The following is a 20768-nucleotide window of genomic DNA, read 5'->3' as shown; positions in this document are numbered from 1 at the left end:
TTTAATTAATAAAAGGTTTTTTGTTATTCATACATGTTAATGTTTAATATAATATGTTTGTTTAAATAATATATACATAGAATGGTAGAATTGTGGTGAAGGGATCAAATGGCTAATCGTGAAAACTCTATACACATATTTGATGATCATTCTAGAAATGTTTATAATCTCGATATTATTATAACTAAGGGCACAGGTAATAGTAATAGGAGTATCATAGTGTTGAGTGATCCTATTGAATGGTGGCGACAATTCTTATAGGTTAAAGTTATTAGCTAATAGCTTGGTGAAACCATGGATACATATTGTAAACTTGTTCTTGCACAAACCCAAGAAAAAGATTTCTAGATGAATAATTACTCCTGTGTCTATGAAATAAATCCTTTAACTTACAAGTTCAGATGATCCTTAAACTTAAGATCACCAAACTGTCTCATACAAGGATTGATATGTTTTAATGTTATCCAACATTTTACCAAAATTGGGGAACCATAAAGATAGTGATTGGTCATATCAAAATCTGTATAGAGACTATGATGGATCAATAAAGGATTCATCACCCATTGAGCATGGGAATTAATATCTCATATAAGAATATTGAAAGATATCATAACATTTGAATCTGTGGCCTCAGTTGGATTAGATCGAAGCCTTGTCCAAGGTATGTAGTTATTGATATATATCAGTTCATATTGAGGAGTTACTGAGATAGACACACATCTTTGTCTTAACCTCAAGAGATATCAATTGACAAAATAATTGAATTATACGCAACCATATAGTTAACCAAGCCGACAGTAGCTTACTAACACTCTGCCAACTAGGTAGCCATGATGCCTTGATAGAGGCCAATCTTAATTCGGGTTTTTCTTTGTTTTTTATTATCTATTTTATTACATTGTTGGTATCCAATAGGCATGAAAGGTACATAATTGTAATAGAGGAAAATAGATTTATAGTATTTAAACATTTTGTTGTACAGTCATTCGCTAAAAGGCGATACACGACTATGACTAAAGAATATGCATGCCTATGCATGTTCATGATTGATGAACGAGTATGCATGGACAGACATACCCATACATGGAAAAAATGCTAAAACATTTGGTGTGGAAGAATCCAAGAAAGGATTTGTCCCTATTTCACATGGCATATATCTCTTTATGGACATGTGTCCTCAAACATAAGAAGAAAGAGATAAGATGAGTCGAGTTTTATATGCATTTACTATTGGATGAATGGGTGTTCATCTTGGTCTAATCTTAACCTTTCAACACTTAGCCATTCTTTACCTACATATTTTCTAAGGGTATTTTTATCATTTCACCCTACATATGGGCTCTTATAAAACATGAACAAATGAACTTTATATCCTAGTTGACCATTCATTAATCAATGATTCCACAGTCGCTAGATTACTAGAAAATTCCTTAACTTAAAACTTGGTTCCCTATGTACAAGCATTCATTCCATACCAAACAACCATTCATAACCTAAGAATTATGCATTCAAGGTATGTGACGATCGTCCCTACACTATAGAGGGTCATTCACAATGTTTAGAATGTGTAAAAATAACTTGATTTCAAACCCTAATGGTTCCTATAGCAATTTTCGTCAATCCAAAACCTAAGTTATATGTTTCTAACTTTCGTAAGCATAAAATAGGTCCACAATAAGTAACTTTAATTCAAAGATGGATAACCATTACAAATCAACTCATTCATAACTAATGTCATGCTTTTCTCACAAATCAACTACATAATCATATTGTAATTGCATAAATCTTCATCATCAATATAAAATTATCCAATTTCCCCTAGAATTAGCACACACAACAATATATATACAATTACACATATAATCATCATAAAAGGATTTCAACATATCTTCCATAGCATCAAACCAAAACATCACTCAAAATAGTCATGTCTTGACAAATCCAGTTGTTACAATTCTTATAAGATATCAAACATAGTCTATATTTGCATACTTACTTTATCTCCAAGCTTGCCGATTTGATGTCAAACTCCTTCTTTTTTCCCTTGTTGCCAATGGATATGTCAGAGAACATTACCAAGGCCACTGCCACAGTCACTGGAATGTCAGTTTCAAAACTTTCTATCACTTTCAGCAAACGCACACTTTTGGGAATAGGATAAAAATACCTCTAATTCTCAGCAACATATGTTTTTAAACTATCTTTTTGGTAACACCATTATAACATCTTTCCCCAAAAGTACTACCCATCAAAGGAGAAATGTTATGAATTAACATCCGGAGTGTTTTTTTTTAAATACTTTAAAATGAACGCATCACTAAAAGTGTTTAGAAATTATTCTAAGAAAACTGAAAATTTGGAAGCGAACAAAAGATGTATATATCTCATATGAAAATGCATCTGAAACATCTAAGATCATGAAGTAATCATATACATGCCCGTAGATACAACTATACAACTATTTGAATAGGGCCAAAAATCAATAGTATCATATATATGTAATAAAAACCATAGGCAACTAGCCCCAACCTAGGTCTATCTTCACTGACCTGACCTTGTCTCGCAGCTATCTCGATTACCAATACCTGCAATCATGAAAGAAAAGAAAGTGAGAGATAAAAACACTCAATAAAGGGAAAGAATTAAGTAAATTATCCTTTTTTCTATTCTAACTCACTCTCGAGACTCAACCTCACATCATAACCTCCATAAGAAATTGAAGGGATAATCTAGTTCATTCTTTACTATTTGAGTCATATTTTGTCCCATCTGGTGTCTATTTGATACTTTTTGGAAGTTGACTATAGGGATTTGACACTTTTCTAAGCTCGAGCTCTCTTCTTTTCTCTCACTACACCATTTTGAAATCTAAATTGTGTTCTACTATGAGTATGTTTTACTGCGAGTAGACCCTACTATGGGCCTATGTCCTACTACGGACGTGCCCTACTGTGGGTAGTGTAGTGCAAAGTGCCCCCTTATAGTTCATAGTATGCATGCATGCATTATATCTTAGTAATCTTGCTTCCATCTAAAACTATCCATAACTCACCAGACTATACTTTTAGGATGACCCCTGAATCTTGAGCCCTAAATTCCTTATCTTGTTTTTCTTTCTTTTCTTCTTCTTCTTTTCTTTTTCTCTCCTTTCTTTCCTTTCCTTTCCTTTCTTTCTTTCTTTCTTTCTTTTCTTTTTCTCCTCCTTTTCGTTCTATCTTTCTTTCCAAAAACTATGAAATATTGTTCAGGGGAATGTTCATTCGGCAGGGCAGTATTTTTATTCATACAATTTAATAGTCCAAACAGTCTCTAATTTATATAAGCTATATATCATTGAAACGAGGATTCAAAGAGATTTCCAACAAGTTATAATAGCACTCATGATTCATAAGATAAGACAATCAAAACGTGAGATGAAATCAGTGACAAAATTGTAAATATTATCCAACTCTCTGCCATAAACAAAATCACACACATAGATACCCCAAATGGCAAAACAATATTTCTCAACTTCAAAATCATCATTTATAACATAGATCTAAGGAACCAAAAGCATAAAACATGAAATATATCAAGGATAATCCCTCTTATCTTATTTCAAGCTAATTTTTGCTAAATTGGCTCCCTCATTTTTTTCTTCCTTCTTTGATCACCAAACCCACCTTAAATCAACACCAAAACACACTAACATCTTTATATAACATGCATCCAATATATAAAAACATAGGAAAAGGGAAAAAGAAAAAGATCTTTTGGTTACCAAAGCTCCAAAAGTGTTTCCTCTTATTTTATTTCCTTACTTTTCTTTCAAACCCTTCAAATCATCTACTTTCCTTCTAAAAACAAAGAAAAAAGCATAAAGAAGGCTGCTTTTTCTGGAAGAGATGGAGAAGATGATGGAAAAAGGTAGAATTGCCTTTGTTTTGACTTTTTTCTCTTTATATATATATATATATATATATATATATATATATATATATATACATACTTTTTAATATATTAATACACACACACACACACACACATATATCTTTGTCTTTATTTTGTAATTGCTTTGTATATAACACACATACACATTTCAACATGTACATTTAAAACTGGAAATGTCTCAAAGTAGGATCAAAAGACACAAATGCCCTTGGAATGTACATGAGGGTATTACAACCATGCATAAGTGTTCATGTTTCACATGGATGGTTGTTCATTACTTAAATTTTTCAACATTACAATTATCCACTCTGGTTGATGTCACAGGTGATACATAGGTATCCCTATCCTATGCATGATAGTTCATCATCTCAAATTCACAACATCTAATAAATTTCATCTCAACTTAACCACAATCATATTTAGACATATATATATGTGAGGAATGACTATTTTGTCTTGAGACATACTTATGAGTGTTATAATTACTCTCTTTATTGGGATTTTGTCTCTAGAATTCACTAGAAAAAGCTCATGATATCTCTCTCTTATGTCATGTGTAATACCCACAAATTCATCTAAAGTTATTATTGTTTTTTGACTTTGAGTCCGACTAATTATGTTAGATTATATTATGTATACAATTGGGCTTACACAGTCGTGTGGGAAAGCCACACACCCATGTGTTTGATGGTAAAGGCAAAATAATCTTTTTTGCCTAATGCATGATAATTGGTTAAGTATGGATAACATTCACAGCTATGATGCATGCCTATGTAAAAGCAGGTACACGTCTGTGCATGATGCCAACGCATAGTTCCCATTTTTGAATTTTGAATAAGGATACGTTTTATTGGGTTTTTAGAATGTGACATTAATAAGTAATGATATACATGCCTATATGTGAACAGTATATGCTCATACATTGTGATTTTTAATGAAAATAAAAAAAAAAACCTGGAAACATCCACGCAAAATGCAAACCACTCAAACGTAACAACGTAGATGCTAATCACATAGACACAAACCACGCAAACACATAACCCCGCAATTTACAAGAAAATACAACGATTTTCATTTTCCTTAGATCTAGGCATCAAAACTATTGAATGTATAAATAATGTAAGTATTTATAATAAGATTGAACCCCTCTCAAAATTCATCATTAAAGTTTTTTACTTTTTATCTCTAGAAAAGTTATTCAATTCACAGTTTTTTTAATATAGGTTACTATTTGTATAAAAGAAACTTACTTATTATATGATGATGATAAATGACAAAGAGAATAGCTAGAATGTGTTACCGTCAAAGTGTTAACAGAAGAAGAGTGTTGAGAAAAGAGATGATGATGAAAATAAGATGAAAACTATGAAAGTAGATAAGTGAAGTGAAAAAAGGGTATTATTGAAATAAAAATATGGGTTTGCTTATAAAAGTAAAAAGTATAATGGTTGACATAAAAATGTATAAACGAAAATATATTTACTTATTTTAATTAATTTCCATAGAAAAAAATATGAAATATATATATGAGAGTTTAATGTGACACATCGTCATTAATATGTTTATAAAAGTACGACATTATTAATCATAATTTTAATACTTTTTTTGAATTTTCTAACAAAAATCACTATAACAATTTATATGTAAAGTGTTTAATTGATTATTAAAATTAATATAACATAATATATTATATTCAACTACTGCACTACTAGGTAAAATGCAACAAGATTAATGAAAAATTAGTATCTCAAATAAGTCCATATATCAAACATTAAAAGAATTACAAACATGACAAAGTAACAAACAAGCAAAAGAAAGATAATGAAAGTTTATTTTTTTTGAATAATAACAAAATGAAAAGTTTAGCTTGACAGAAAGAAAAGTATTGATCTAATGTAAAAAAATTATGTGAAAAAAATGGCTACTGTTATGTATATGAAGCTAATACAATGAATAGAGAGGTTAGGGATTTTAAAAAAATGGTTTTTTTTTTGGCATGATGATAATTAATTAAAAATTAAATGGGCATTTTGTACTTTAAATTTGGACATAGAAACGATATCGTTTTGAATTTTTTTAAAAATTCAAAATAAAGAAAAATGAATAAAACAACTATTCAATACACATTTAATACAGAAAACGTATAAAATACATATTTAATATGTTTTGTGTTTAAAAATTCAAAATATTATATTTAATACGTAAATTAAACAAAAACACAAATTAAATGCGAATTATTCGCATTTTTTTAACTAGGGTTCCTTGTTACCAAAGCACCCCCTATTTCTACCTATTGATTAATTAGTATAAATAAATAACTTAAAAGTTTCCTTGGTGACATATGTGGGTCAGAATGAAAGATTTAAAATGTTATAGTCTCAAGTGTTCTTTCCATAATCAAGAAGGACTACATGGTGATTATACCACACTAAGTCTAAAAAAAAGTTGGGATTTTTAACACCCCTTGCTAATTTAATACAATATGACATAACATAAAAACTATTAGGATAGAGCTGCGTTTTTATTTTGTAAAATTTATTTTAGTCAACTAGATAGGACTTGAAGTTAAATTGGTTAGTATTAGGTTTGGGTAATTTAGTAGAGAAATTAAAATGATAAAAATACTTTAAAAAATAAAAATAATAAATAACTTTAAATTAATTTGAGTTTGATCAAGTCAATTTAAATATTAAAGGGTTAAATTATGATTAAAAATTTTGAGTAAGATTCTAATTTAAATTAAGTTAAAATTAAAAGTTTCTTACACAAAATTTGAATTAACATAATACAAATATGACCCAATGATGCAAACTTCTCAGTCTAATAAGAACCACAAAATAGTTAGACAAAGCTTTATTGATTTTCTCTCTCGTTCGTTTCTTCAGATACGATTTCTTCATCTACGTTTCTTCAATTTAGGGTTTAGTTTTCTTTAATTTTTTCTTTGTTTTTTGTTTTAATTTGAGTCAAATTAGTTTCTCATCACTTGTAAAGTAAACAAGAAAATCACTGGAAAGTTTCATCCATTATTGCTAACAGAGAGATCAATGGATAGTTTTGTTGGAGCATCACAGAAGCTTCATATAGTTTGTGTCACCTTCCCAACTCAAGGGCACATAACCCCAATGCCTCAAATTGCAAAATTACTTCATCAGAGAGGTTTCCGCGTAACATTTGCGAACACCAAGTACAACCACAAACGCATACTTAAAGCAAGAGGCAGTGACGCCCTGAATGCCTCAACTGACTTTTGTTTCGAAACAATTCCCGACGGTCTGCTGCCGGTCGATGCTGACGTTACACAGGACATCCCATCTCTTTTCCATTCAATCTTGAACAACATTTCTGCCCCATTTCTTAATTTTCTCAACAAACTGAATTCTTCCCCCATTATTCCACCTGTTACCTGCGTAGTTTCGGATTCAGGAATGCCTTTCATTCTTCAGGCTGCAGAAGATCTTGGAATCCCCGTTCTATTTTTCTGGGCTATGAGTGCCTGGGCCTTCCTTGGATATTCGCAGTATTCAATCTTGTGACTAAAGGTTTGATACCTCTAAAAGGTATATTTTACAATTTCATTTATTTTTAGTTGAAACGTATGAGGTAAGGTAACAATTGGAAAATATTGCAGACGCGGCCGATAAAGAAAGTGAGTATTTGGATACTGTTATAGATTGGATTCCACGATTGGAAGGCATTCGACTAAGAGACCTGCCAAACTTCACAATGACAACAGACATCTCTAAAAGCTTCGGCCATTATTCTCAATACACTTAATGACGTTGAGCATGATGTTTTGAGTACTCTCTCCTCTGTATTCCCTACGATTTGCACTATTGGACCTCTTCCATTACTTCTCAACAACCTCCCCCAGCATTCTTTAGAGTCAATTGGATCTAACCTCCGGAAAGACGAGCCCGAATGTCTCCACTGGCTCAATTCCCAGAAACCAAAATCCGTAGTTTATGTGAATTTCGGGAGCGTCACTGTGATGACACCGCAACAAATGGCTGAATTTGCTTGGGGACCTGCTAATAGCAACCAAACGTTTCTATGGATTATAAGAGGAGATCTTGTTACGGGTGAGTCAGCGATTTTGCCGCCCCAGTTTATTGAAAAAACAAAAGAAACAAGTCTATTGGCGAGTTGGTGTCCCCGAGAAGTGCTGAATCATCCGTCTGTAGGAGGATTCTTAACTCACAGCCGATGGAAATCTACCATTTAAAGCGTGTGTGGTGGAGTGCCAATGGTTTGTTGGCCATTTTTTGCAGACCAACAAACTAATTGTTGGTTTGCATGAAACAAGTGGAGAATAGGCATGAAAATGGATAACAATGTAAAGAGAGATGAAGTGGAGAAGCTTGTGAAGGAGTTGATGGAGGGAAAGAGTGGTGCAAAGATGAAAAGTCAAGTCATGGAGTGCAAGAAGGCAGAGGAAGCAACTAGTCCATATGGTTCGTCATTTGTGAATATAGATAAATTAGGAGTAATTGTTATTGTTATTGTAATAATTCAAGATTACAGTTATTGACTTGCATGATACTTGTAATTATGTTGGAATGTTTATACTAGTCTTACTGTAAGACGTTTGATTTTATAAACACTTGCTCTTTAATTGTTTTACTTACAAATCCAATCAGGAATTTCATCTGTCAAGATTTGATCATTCACTACAACCAGGTAAGTGTTTGCAAACAGAGTAATATTATATATATAAATAAGTCGATATTGATTTAGATTGTGTTCTATTCACGATTAAAAACACAAGAATGGCAATCTTGTTTCCCAACATCTTTGTTTATTTTTCCTATAGTTCTAGATAGTTTGCCAGTAATTTTGTTTCATTTCATTCACAATAATGAAAAACAAAAGGTAGCAAAAATATGTTTATTTACTAACTGTTTGAACTTTCAGTAACTTTAATAAGGTTTTGTAGCCATCAATGACTGGGTTCGTGGCGCAGTTGGCTAGCGCGTAGATCTCATGGCTGTGGAGTGATCCTGAGGTCGACCATTCAAGCCTCTGTCGCCTCATCCTATTTTAGCTGACTGTTCCTATGGTACATTTTGTTCAATATATGATAAACTTCAAAAATTTGTTTCTCCTGATAAATGCTCCATCTTTTTGTAGTGAAATTAATTTCGTTGCTTGTTGAGTCGTTGTATATTATTTAATGTTTTATAAAACCAAAACAAATGGTGTTGGACGTGTTTAAGCTATTTTATTAAAAACCTTACTAGAAAAATATAATGGGATAAAACTTAGTGAAAGGAAAAAAAGTATAGTACATATTTTGTTCAATATGTGACAAATTTCAAAAATTTGTTTCTCCTGATAAATGCTCCTCTTGATGAATGCTCCCTCTTTTTGTAGTGAAATTAATTTCGTTGCTTGTTAAGTTGTTGTATAATGATGTAATACACTAACTTTTCAAATGTTGATATCAGTAATGTCTTGATGAACAAATTTGTAAGGTTGTCACTGGATCATATTTGTCTGGGATCAATCTTTTGATTCTCTTGGAGTTTGTGAGTGTAAAAAAACATCGGTGAGACATGTTTAGTTATATCTCCTTTGATGTATCCACCTCTAATTCGGGCAATACATGTTGTATTATCTTCATATAATATAGAAGAAGGATCTGTTGTAAAAGGAAACTGCATGTATTCTGGATATGATTGATGATAAACCATATCTTGGTTGACTTCATCGAGAGGTAGAATCTATGAATGATTTGAAAACGTTGCAACCAAAATCTATTTGGTGGAGTACCAGGATATCGTTATGTCATTATAAGTAAAAACATATCTCATCTATGAGTAGGCCCTATGAAGGTTAGAAAGATAACCAACATCTGTATATCTAACCAAACTAGAATTTTTAGAGAATTCGACATAATAGAATAATCTCAAATCTTTAGTCCCATATAGGTAATGAAATATATGTTTGATTCCATTCTAGTGATGAAGAGTTGGTGTAGAGCTAAATCGACAAAATAATTGACTGCAAAGGATATATCTGGTCCAGTGGATTGGGTCAAATATAATATGGCTCTAATGGTATTAAGATACGATACTTTAGGACTGACTATCTTTTCGTCTTCTTCTTTAGGATGAAATGAGTCTTTTTTTAGATCGAGAGATCCAACAACCATTGCGATGCTCAAAGGATAAGCATTATCCATATTAAAGTGTTTTAATAATTTTTCAATACATGTTCATTGATGGATAAATATTCTATTTGAATTGTGTTTAATCTGTAGAGCGAGACAATATTTTGTTTTCATCAAATCTTTCATCTCAAATTATTTTTTCAAATATTCAGCAGTTTTTGAGAGCTTTTCAAGAGTCTTAATTAAATTCATATCATCAACATAAATTACTATAATGACAAATCCTAATTCTGACCTTTTGATAAAGAGACATGGGCATATAAGGTCATTTATATAGCCCATTTTTTTTCAAATATTTACTTAGGTGATTATGCCACATTCTTCTGGATTGTTTTAATCCATATAATAATCTTTGTAATTTAATTGAGTGCATGTCTTTTAAATTGACCCTTTTTACTTTAGGCAATTTAAATCCTTCAAGAAGTTTCATATAAATTTCAGTATACAAATTTTTATACAAATAAATAGTAACAACGTCATTAGACTCAAATCCAGTCCTTCAAACTATTAAATTAATTAAATATCTGAATATAATTATATCCATCACAGTTCCATATATTTCATCAAAGTCTATACCTGGCCTTTGGGAAAAACTTTGTGCTATAAGTATGGTTTTAAATCTAACAATCCATTTTTTCATTTCTTTCTCATAAATATCCAACGGGTTATACATCCTTAGGTGTTGGAACTACAAGCCTAAATATTTGACATTTTGCTAGAGAAGCTAATTCTGTTCAAATGACTTCTTCCCATTTAGGCCAATCATTTCTTTGTCTACACTCAGCTATAGTACATGGTTCAAAATTATCATCATTTATAATTTTAGTAGCTACTGCAAATGAGAATATCATCAATGTTAACCATTTCATGGTTCCACATCTCTTGTGTATAAGCATAATTTAAAGATACTTCAGTATTCTCGTTTTCATATTCTTTAGGATTTTGTACCACTTAAAGGATTTGCGCCATTTTAGGAGTTTGAATCTATTCAAAAACCATAACCTCTTCTAGAGGAATATTAGATAGTGTAGATTTTTCATTCATTTTAAGATCATCATGACTGATATCTATTTAATTATTTATCGTTCTTTTTTTAGGGATAGTGTCTTTCGATCCAACAGGTCTATCATGTTTCTAGTGTGTAGTATATTGATCAGTTGCAACTCGAATGGATTGTTCAGCAGTCACATTAATTTTTATTGATGCATTGGCAACTGAAATATATGATCTTGTCACTTTTATCGTATCTACAAATGCATTAGACATTTGGTTAGTAATAATTTTAGATGCACTATCCTCTACACTTTATTTTCATTTTGAGATGTGCGAGGATCTATATAAGACATGGTAGGTACATACCAAGTAAGTTTATGTCTTACTTCAAGAGATGTTTTCCCTTATAAGTAGGAATATTGTCTCATCAAAGTGACGTGTAGAAAAAAGATCATCTGTTAATGGTTTCAAATAGTTGATATTGAATGGTAAATTATATCCAATATAAATTTCTAAACGACATTGGGGTCCTATTTTTGTGCATTGAAGAGATACAATAAAGACATATTCTCATTTTCATGTTTTTTAGGATTTTATACCATTTTAGAGGTTTGTGCCACTTCAAAGGTTTAAGTCTTTTTAGTAACCATAACTTTTTCTAGAGGAATATTAGAGAGTGTAGATTTTTCATTCATTTTAGAATCATTATGATTGATATCTATTTAATTATTTGTTTTTCTTTTTTGAAAGATAGTGTCTTTCAATTCAACAGCTCTATCATGTCTTTGGTATGCAGTAGATTGATCAGTCGTGGCTCGAATAAACTATTTAGTAGTCACATTAATTTTTGCTGCTGAAATATGTGATCTTGTCACTTTTGTCGTATTTACAAATATATTAGATATTTGGTTGACAATAATTTGTAAATGTACTATCCTCTACATTTCATTTTCACTTTGGGATGTGCGATGATCTAGATGAGACATAGTAGGTACGTATCAAGTAACTTCATGTCTGACTTCAGGAGGCGTTTTCTTTTCCCCTATAAGCAGAAATGTTATCTCATCAAAGTGACAATGTACAAATCATGCAATAAAAAAATCACATGTTAATGGTTCCAAATAGCTGATAATGGATGATGAATTATATCCAATATAAATTCTCAAATGACATTGGGATCCAATTTTTGTGCATTGAAGAAATACAATAAAAACATATACAACATAACAAAATATCCTCAAATAAGATATATTAGGTTGATGACCAAGAACCAATTGTAAGGGAGAATTTTGATGATAAGAGAAAAGTCACAAGTGAATTAATGTTGCAGTATGTAATATAATATATCCCCACATAGAAGTAAGTAATTGAGTTATTAGTAATAAGGTACGTGTAATTAACTAGAGTCATTTAATAAAAGACTCAACTAATCCATTCTAACTGTGGATATACAGGACTAAATGTTCAATATCAATCCCTATAGACACACAATAATTATCAAATATCTTAGATATAAATTCACCAACATTATCTAACTATATTGACCTGATCAAATAATTTGTGAAATGTGTGTTTAATTTGATAATTTGTGTTAACAGTTTAGCAAATATAACAATTTGAGTTGATAATAAACAAATATTAGACCATCATACAGATATATCAATTAAGATCATAAATTAACAAAATGACCTATTTAGTAGATAAATGAGTCCACATATATCTCTTTGAATCTTTTGTAGGAATGATGGAGATTCAACTTCAATATTGGAGGGAGATGGTCATATTACAAATTTGCCTTGAGAACAAGTGGTACAAAATTTTTCATTGTACAATAAAATCTTTTGATTATTTAATTCATATCCATGTGATTTTTCAACAATCTTACGCATCATTGTAAATCCTGAGTTATCGAAACTGTTATGTCAAAGCATAAATACTTTTGGATTAGAGAATTTTTAGTTCGATACTATATATGTTTTAATTGCCTTTATGATTATATGATACAATCTAAATGATAAAACATACAATTTTTCTAGTATAAACCTTCTTCCAGAGGTATTACTAGTTATACAGATAAATTATGTACCATTTTCACTTATGGTTTCAATGTAATAACTATTATTTCTTATGTCTTTAAAACTAAGTAAATTTTTTTCTAGATCTACTTGAATATACTGTATAATTGATGTTTAATTTAGTCTTATTTTTCAACAAAATTGGGGCTCTTCGAGAGCTTTCAATCAGATTTATTGATCTTGATATAGTATTTATTTTAGCTTCAATTGAATGCTACAATTAAGAAAATTTTTTTTTCCTTGAGATTTGTGTGTTTTATTGCACTATTCACCAAACACGTCTCTATCATTAGCTTTTGAAGTCAACGCTTTAATTTTGAAGTCTATATCCTTTCATTTAAAAATTATGTAAGTTATAACGTACACAAAATATTGAAAGAAAGGAGAATATGATCGTAAAACACAAAATAATATTCATGACTCCAAAATAAAGATATATAATTGATTTTAACTATAAAAATCTTGGACATTCATGTCACCATTAAAGTAGCCTATATTTTTATTCTTGAGAGAAATTTTGATACATCAAGATTCATTAGATCAACAAAATCTAAATTATCAAAAATTTAATTCTTATGGATATTTAATATCGATTCACCCAATATTTGTGTATATTAGAAGTACATATTTATGACTACATTATTGTTTTTTAAAAAACTCTACATTATTCTTTAGTTCATTTCAGTCTTAGTCCACTTCTAATAGTATGACTAAGATTTTCTATTATAACCATCTTCGAATTGAAAATTATTTCATCTATGATCTTATGCACATCCATGATAACTACTTATGATAGTTACGTTCACTTCAGGGAACGATGCAATACTTGTGAGGCTAATTTGATGGTTTTTCATTAACAAAAAAATATTAATTTTGAATTTCTTTTCCCAAAATTGCTACTATAGGAGCATATTATAAAATGAAAGATGGAGAATATTTTTTCTTCCACATTATCTCAATCAGGAAAAAATTTTGAATATTGCAAAGTTGTACTAAATTACAGAGTCATTGGGAATATTATTGAATCTGATGTTCAAATTTATTTTTTAAATTTTTCCACGAATCTAGTGAATTTATCATAATTTCCACATATTCGGCTTGCAATCCTTTAGGGTTGTGACACCAAAAAAATAGTAGTCTTGTAATTATCTTTTTAAGACATTTTATTTAATTAAATTTTCAATGCTCATATATTTGAGGTAGAGAGTCGTGTAAAAACTCATTTAATATTATCCATCCAATTTTAGAAATTTCAGGTTCAAATATTATCATATTCACAAAACTTCTGGTTTTGTAGACAATATATATGAATTAATCTTTAAAACTTCATGTTCATATATTATCCTATATTTACAAAACAGCTGGCTTTGTAAAGGAAATATTAAGATTAATTTTTGGAAGCTTCAGGTTAATTTATTATCTTATATTTACAAAACTTCTAATTTGTAATTAATATTCATAATATTATAGTATTTAAAACTTTAATTTTAATTATATTTTGGACTTCAAGTATATATTTTTTATAATTTATACAAACTTTAAGTTGGAAATGTGATATAGTTATTATAAAATAAATATTTTGATGAAACTTAAGACTTCTGACCTATATATATATATATATATATATATATATATATATATATATATATATATATATCATGATTTTACAAACTTTGGATAAAATTATTATAATAAAAATAAATATTCAAATAATATTCAAAACTTCTAACCCATATTCATGTTTTTGTAAACTTCAGGTTACACATGATATTCATGACTTTAAGTCTAAATTCATGATTTTGTAAACTTCAAGTTACAAATGATGTTTAAGATTTCAAGTCTAGATTTATGATATTCAAGACTTTGGGTGTAGATTCATAATTTTATAAACTTCAATCTGCAAATAAGGTATAATTATAAATAAAAAATTAAATTGATGAATAGGAGAAATTAAAATATTTATAGTTTGTATTTTGCCAACTGGATAATATCATAATAAAGATATCCATATTTGCAATATACAAACAAAATAACAATATAATTAAAAGATAACTAATATTAAAATATACTTGAGCTGATGGTCTAAAGAGGAGAGGTTATCGTGCCCTATCATGCATCGGCCAACGTTCTATGGTGAAAATGAGAGGTTATTGGCATCGAAGATGATGGTTGGAGGGGTAAAGAAAAACCTCTTGTTTGTGAGGAGAAATTATGACTTTTCAAAGTTAAAAACTTTTACGTATTGGTAAAGTTGTTAATTTTTAAAAGTTAAAGAGAAAATATAATAAATTTTATATTTTTAATATTATTAGTAAAATAGTAATTTTATCTTTATCTTTAATAGAAAATTTTAATGGCAATTTACTTATAGGTGAAATTTTAAGTTTTTCAAATCCCTCGATATACTTTTGAAAATGTATCAAAACTAGAGTCAAAATAAGTCCCTTGGCTTAACCTAAATTATATTAATTAAAAATAAAATTATTGATATATTTTAATAAATTTTATAAGGATAAAAAAGAGGTGGGGTTGAATGGATAACCAAAACTCACCCTAATCTAATCCATTTTCTAAATTGGGGGATTGGTTTAATTGTTTTAATTAGGTTGGATCTAGACCTTGTAATTCATATCATTAAATTGCATTAACATTATGATGGTTCGAATTTCAAGTCAAAGATCTTGAACATAAACTAAATTTGACTTAAAATTATGTTGAAAATATTGAATGTTAGTCTAACCCAAACTATGTTCAAGTTAACTTGACACAATTTAAATTGATCTGAATTTGTCATTCTTCTACATATTTCAAGCATTTTAAATTCTTCCTAAAATCATATCGATCTAATATTAATAAAACATACAAAACTTTACTTTATTTACAAATTGATTAATATATTACGTATCAAGACCCTTTAAAATTCGTTAATAATTTTAATATCCAAATCTCATTCTCACTATAGAAAAATAAAATCAAATTAAAAAATTAAGAATAGTTGAAGTAATCGCAACTATATAGCAATATAACTATATAAAATATGTACGAATTTCAGTTGTTGTTGATACTTGTCCTTTAATATTTTTTCAATCTACTTTCTAACTAATTCTACTATAGTAATATTTATGTAAATATTTAAGTAAGTTCAAGTTACTTTTGTGTTAATTTGAACATGATGAAATCTAGTTTTAACTCATGTTGGGTTGGACCCAAACTAAATTTCATATAAAAGAACAAAACTTTAACATGATTTTTTTGTGTCATTCGTGTTAGGTTAATAGGTTGTATTAAAAATTGTCATTCTAAGTTGGGTCTTACCTCATCCTAATCTATTCATTTGTCATCCTTAATTATGGACTCCAATCCTAACTCTTGACAATTAAGTAGTTTCAATAAGTAGAATGAGTTGACTAATTTGAGCTTCACCTCTTTTTTTTTTTTTTTTTAAGTTATTCCTTTCTTTATAATACTATTCAAACTGGAATCCTGATAAACAAACACTAGCCTTGGTATATTGAGTAGCAAAACATGATTCTAATTGTTTATTATCCCAAAGTACTATTGCATTTGGTTCGAGTAATATTTTATTATCAATACTAAAAAGTTACCATAAAGATAAATTATCTTAAAAAATCATCATATAATAAAGTAGAAATTGAAATAGAAAAGAAAAAGGCAAGGTTTGTGATGATTTTTCAATCTTTTGAATATTTTGTACTAGGTAATCTAGTATCCTTATGCATAGAGACAATCAATTCGGTCATTGTGGTTAGACTTTATTATTGATTTTTTACCACATTCTTCATAGGGCCTTCTTATCTCTTCCTTCTCGAAGATAGGGTTATGGAAGAAAGAGAAAAAGGAACCGAGAGAAAGGTATCATCAACAGTTGGTTTTATTGTGGGATAGCTTATGATGTTCATATCAATCTATTATGCGTCTTTACATCTAGTATTGGATAGACCTTATATAATAATTATCCTAGCTCTACTGTATCTTTTGTTTCATTTCTTATGTAATAATCACAAACACGTTTTTTATTATGGATTTACTATCAAAAATTCAATGCATAATCTTAGCATGCAATGTGTATTCCAAAATAATCACGTTTTTCAATTATTCAACCATTGCGTTATGCCAAGTTAATATTGGTATGAAGTCAAATGCTAGAAAATTCATTTATCATAGATAAGACTATGAAGAAGTTTGATACATATGTTCCAATTATTCCTCTGATTAGATCATTGAGTAAGGTCTCATATCTCTCACACCTATGTCTCATACATGTCACACATATAATTACATGAATAAAGCTCCCAATTTATATACAAAGGCTTACAATTGGATAAGCTATAATTTCAAATTCAAAATCCAGCCATTAGCTCCACAAATCACTACCACCCCATTTTAGTTCAATTCCCCAAATCATGGCAATCAATCCCCACAATTAACTCCAACATGATTGTAGTTCAATCCTACCATTCTTGGCAATTAGTCTCATAGATCACTCAAACTTGATTGTTGACTAATCCTTTGATTTGCTTTTATGATTTGCTCAACCATAATTATGTCAAATCTATCACTATTACTACAAGTTAGATGATAAAGCTAACTCATCTTTTATGCTAATCCAACTCTATCTATTGTCAACTTGAATTCATTAATGGCTCCCATGTAAGCCATGTATATAGGTTGCTCAAACCTAGTTTGCCCAATTCTTACTTATCGTTTGTAGCTCTTGTGTTAGTCAACCCATTGTGCTAACCAACCTTATTTTAGGTGCATAAGATCATAATTTAGCATCCTGACATGCTCAACTCCAAAACTCCTATACGCTTACGCATATGCTTGCTTGCACATTCGTGTGAAAATTAACAACCCGTCTTATCTTTGGCATCCATCTCAGCCAACAACATTCCAATCAACTTTCACAACTTCTTGAATCCTTGGTCTTCTCATACCACTTCGCTCTTACACAATCATGGGATGTTGCTTCAAGGTCTATCATTGAGCCCAATGCACCAACTTGATGTATCTGTGCTCCTTTGGATTTAAGGGGTATGATAATAAGCTTCAACCCTTTTCACATTTTTTGCATGATGACAAGATTCAATTGTCTTTGCCTTCTTTGCATTGTGATGATTGGTTGGGGTGTGGGTAATTTTAATTTAATTGAAAGACAATTTTTGTTGGAGTAAGGACTCTAGAGTCTGAAGCCAATTATTTAAGGCTAATCATATATTTTTTTTTTCTAAATATTGCATCATATTTTATTATTAATAAAGTAGCATTTATTCATCTTTTGTAACATATATATGTATACATGTATGTATGATGAATGCCTTTAGATTGGTAAAATTGTGACAACAGGATAAACATGTAGCATGATCATGAAAACCTTATAAGCAAGCATATATGGTGACCGATCTAGAAACACATGTAACCTTAGTATCATTATGACCAAGGGCATGATCATATAAGACTATCACAGTTTTGAATGTCTATTACTCCTAAAACATTCGATTTTTGCTATAATCAATCCAATCAAAGAGCATTTTTCTTGCTTTTACCTTAATCTTACCTATTCTCCTATAAAACAACATATAACTAAAATTAGGGTAGTATCGAGGTTACACCAAAATTAAATCAAAATAACATAACTGGAAATATAAAATGTATATAAATATAAGCTTATCACATAGCCCTACACTCTTCCATTTGACAAATATGCTTCTTAGCTAGCTTGAATGCCCTCTTGCACTTAAAGGCTTTGAGTATCTTTCCTTTTAACTAGGAATGAAGGCTTTTGTAAGCTACAAAGTGACTATACTAATTAGCCTTAGGTCTCTCCTTTGCATCCAGACACCTTACCTTCATAGCCTGAAGCTTTCTCTTTTTTGGCCTAAAGTTTAGCCTCCATGGCCAATAACTTGTCCTTAAACTTCATGAGTAACCTCTTGAGTTGAATAATCTCTTGCTTACTGTCACTTTGAAGTAGGATAAGAGATTAACTGTAAAGGAGAGTTTGTTGGCTTACGAGTTAGGAAAAATGACCAAGGTTAAATAGCTATCCAATAAGATACAAGCAACAACAAAGAGGTGATGTACTCGAAACTTGTCCAAGGTAATTCACTTACCCACTTAAAAGCGACAAAGTTACACTTAAGGTCCTACCATATTATTTAAAGAGCTTCCTTCCTCAAGGAAAACATAGCAAAATGACCTGTAATTACACCAACCACTAGGTCACCTTTTTTAGAAGGAACAAAAGAAGCATAAGCATACTCTTGGCTTGAAGCCACCAAAGAGAGACTCATTTGTTGCTTCTTCCCACTAGTGACTTCCTTCTTTCCCTATTGCCCATGTTATAAACAAAGGGAGAATTTTACCTTACCCATTGGCCTATGAAGGAAAGGCTCATACCCTAAGGACTAGAATAAGAACTTGTCCCCAAACCAATCTTAATAGGCTATAGTCAAAGGTAGCTTCGATTATAACAACACCATAATAAAACCATTAAGTTAATGACATTGCGAAAAAGGAATAAATTTAATATTAAAAAATGTTATACTAAAAAACTTTTCAATTGGTTGCACAACTACAATCGTAACAGGGACAAGACTAATTGTTTGAAGATTTACAATAGCAGGTAACTTGTCAAGGTTGTAGTTGCCTTTGAAACACTAATACAACTTTTTGATCCAACTTTTATGGGAAGCCATTAAAGTTGACCTTAGGAGATCAGTTGTAAATAAAAGAGCGAAGAACATTGAGACTACTTGAAATGTAAACCCTAACCAACTTCCCCTAAAAAACCTTACTCACAAAATAAAGACACAACAAAAAGTCGAAAGAACTCAACCTAAAACAAACCTATAGAGATAAATGCAAAACTAGACACGTATATTAGAAAACTTTCTCAAGTTGATTAGGGTTTTAGAAAAGGAAAGAAAATATTTGAAGTTGTACAACCCACTTATGGATTCAATAGCTTCCTTATAAATATTTCAAGAAAATGTAGGAATTAATCTAATTAATATAAGAGATCATGATGACACATGTCACTGATTCATTCTATGGGCATGAAACACAACCCATAAGACATCATGAGTGTTTGAATTGACCTGATAAGAACACAACTCATATATGACACGGTAAATGCTAAAAACAAACCATCATATTAACAACCAACAGATCTTAATTGTCTACATGCCATTCATCTATGAAGAGAGGTGAAGGGTATCTATATTGTTGCTAGTACTCCATAAACTAGTGAGGAATTATTGTGTGATCAAAACTCTTCAACCAAACTCTTGAATATAATGTGGGTGGAGAAGATCAACCACTAGCAAACAGACGGTACACCAACCAGCAACTTGAGCAGGAGACTTGGATAAGGCACAATTTCATCTAAAAAGTACAAAAAAGAAGCAAGAATTACTATTCTGCCACAACTCTCACAATCTCACTAACATTAAGTTGCAATATTTTGTTATATTGGAATTACTTTCAAGTATTTTAACAATTATACCTAAACAGTTATATGAAATCCTAGTCTCCACAAAATTAAATTATTACTAATATGTTTTTCCTTGATTATG

At 30.2% G+C, this 20768-nt stretch overlaps 1 pseudogene; it reads left to right on the top strand.

Annotated features, from left to right (window-relative positions):
- The first annotated feature begins 6977 nt into the window (after positions 1-6977).
- On the top strand, positions 6978-8461 carry LOC123214248 (annotated as a pseudogene).
- Positions 8462-20768: the final 12307 nt, after the last annotated feature.

Source organism: Mangifera indica, chromosome 4 (genome assembly GCF_011075055.1).
Source record: "Mangifera indica cultivar Alphonso chromosome 4, CATAS_Mindica_2.1, whole genome shotgun sequence".
NCBI lineage: Eukaryota > Viridiplantae > Streptophyta > Magnoliopsida > Sapindales > Anacardiaceae > Mangifera > Mangifera indica.
The sequence above is the reverse complement of the archived record's forward strand: the minus strand, read 5'-3'. Positions and strand labels throughout refer to the sequence as shown.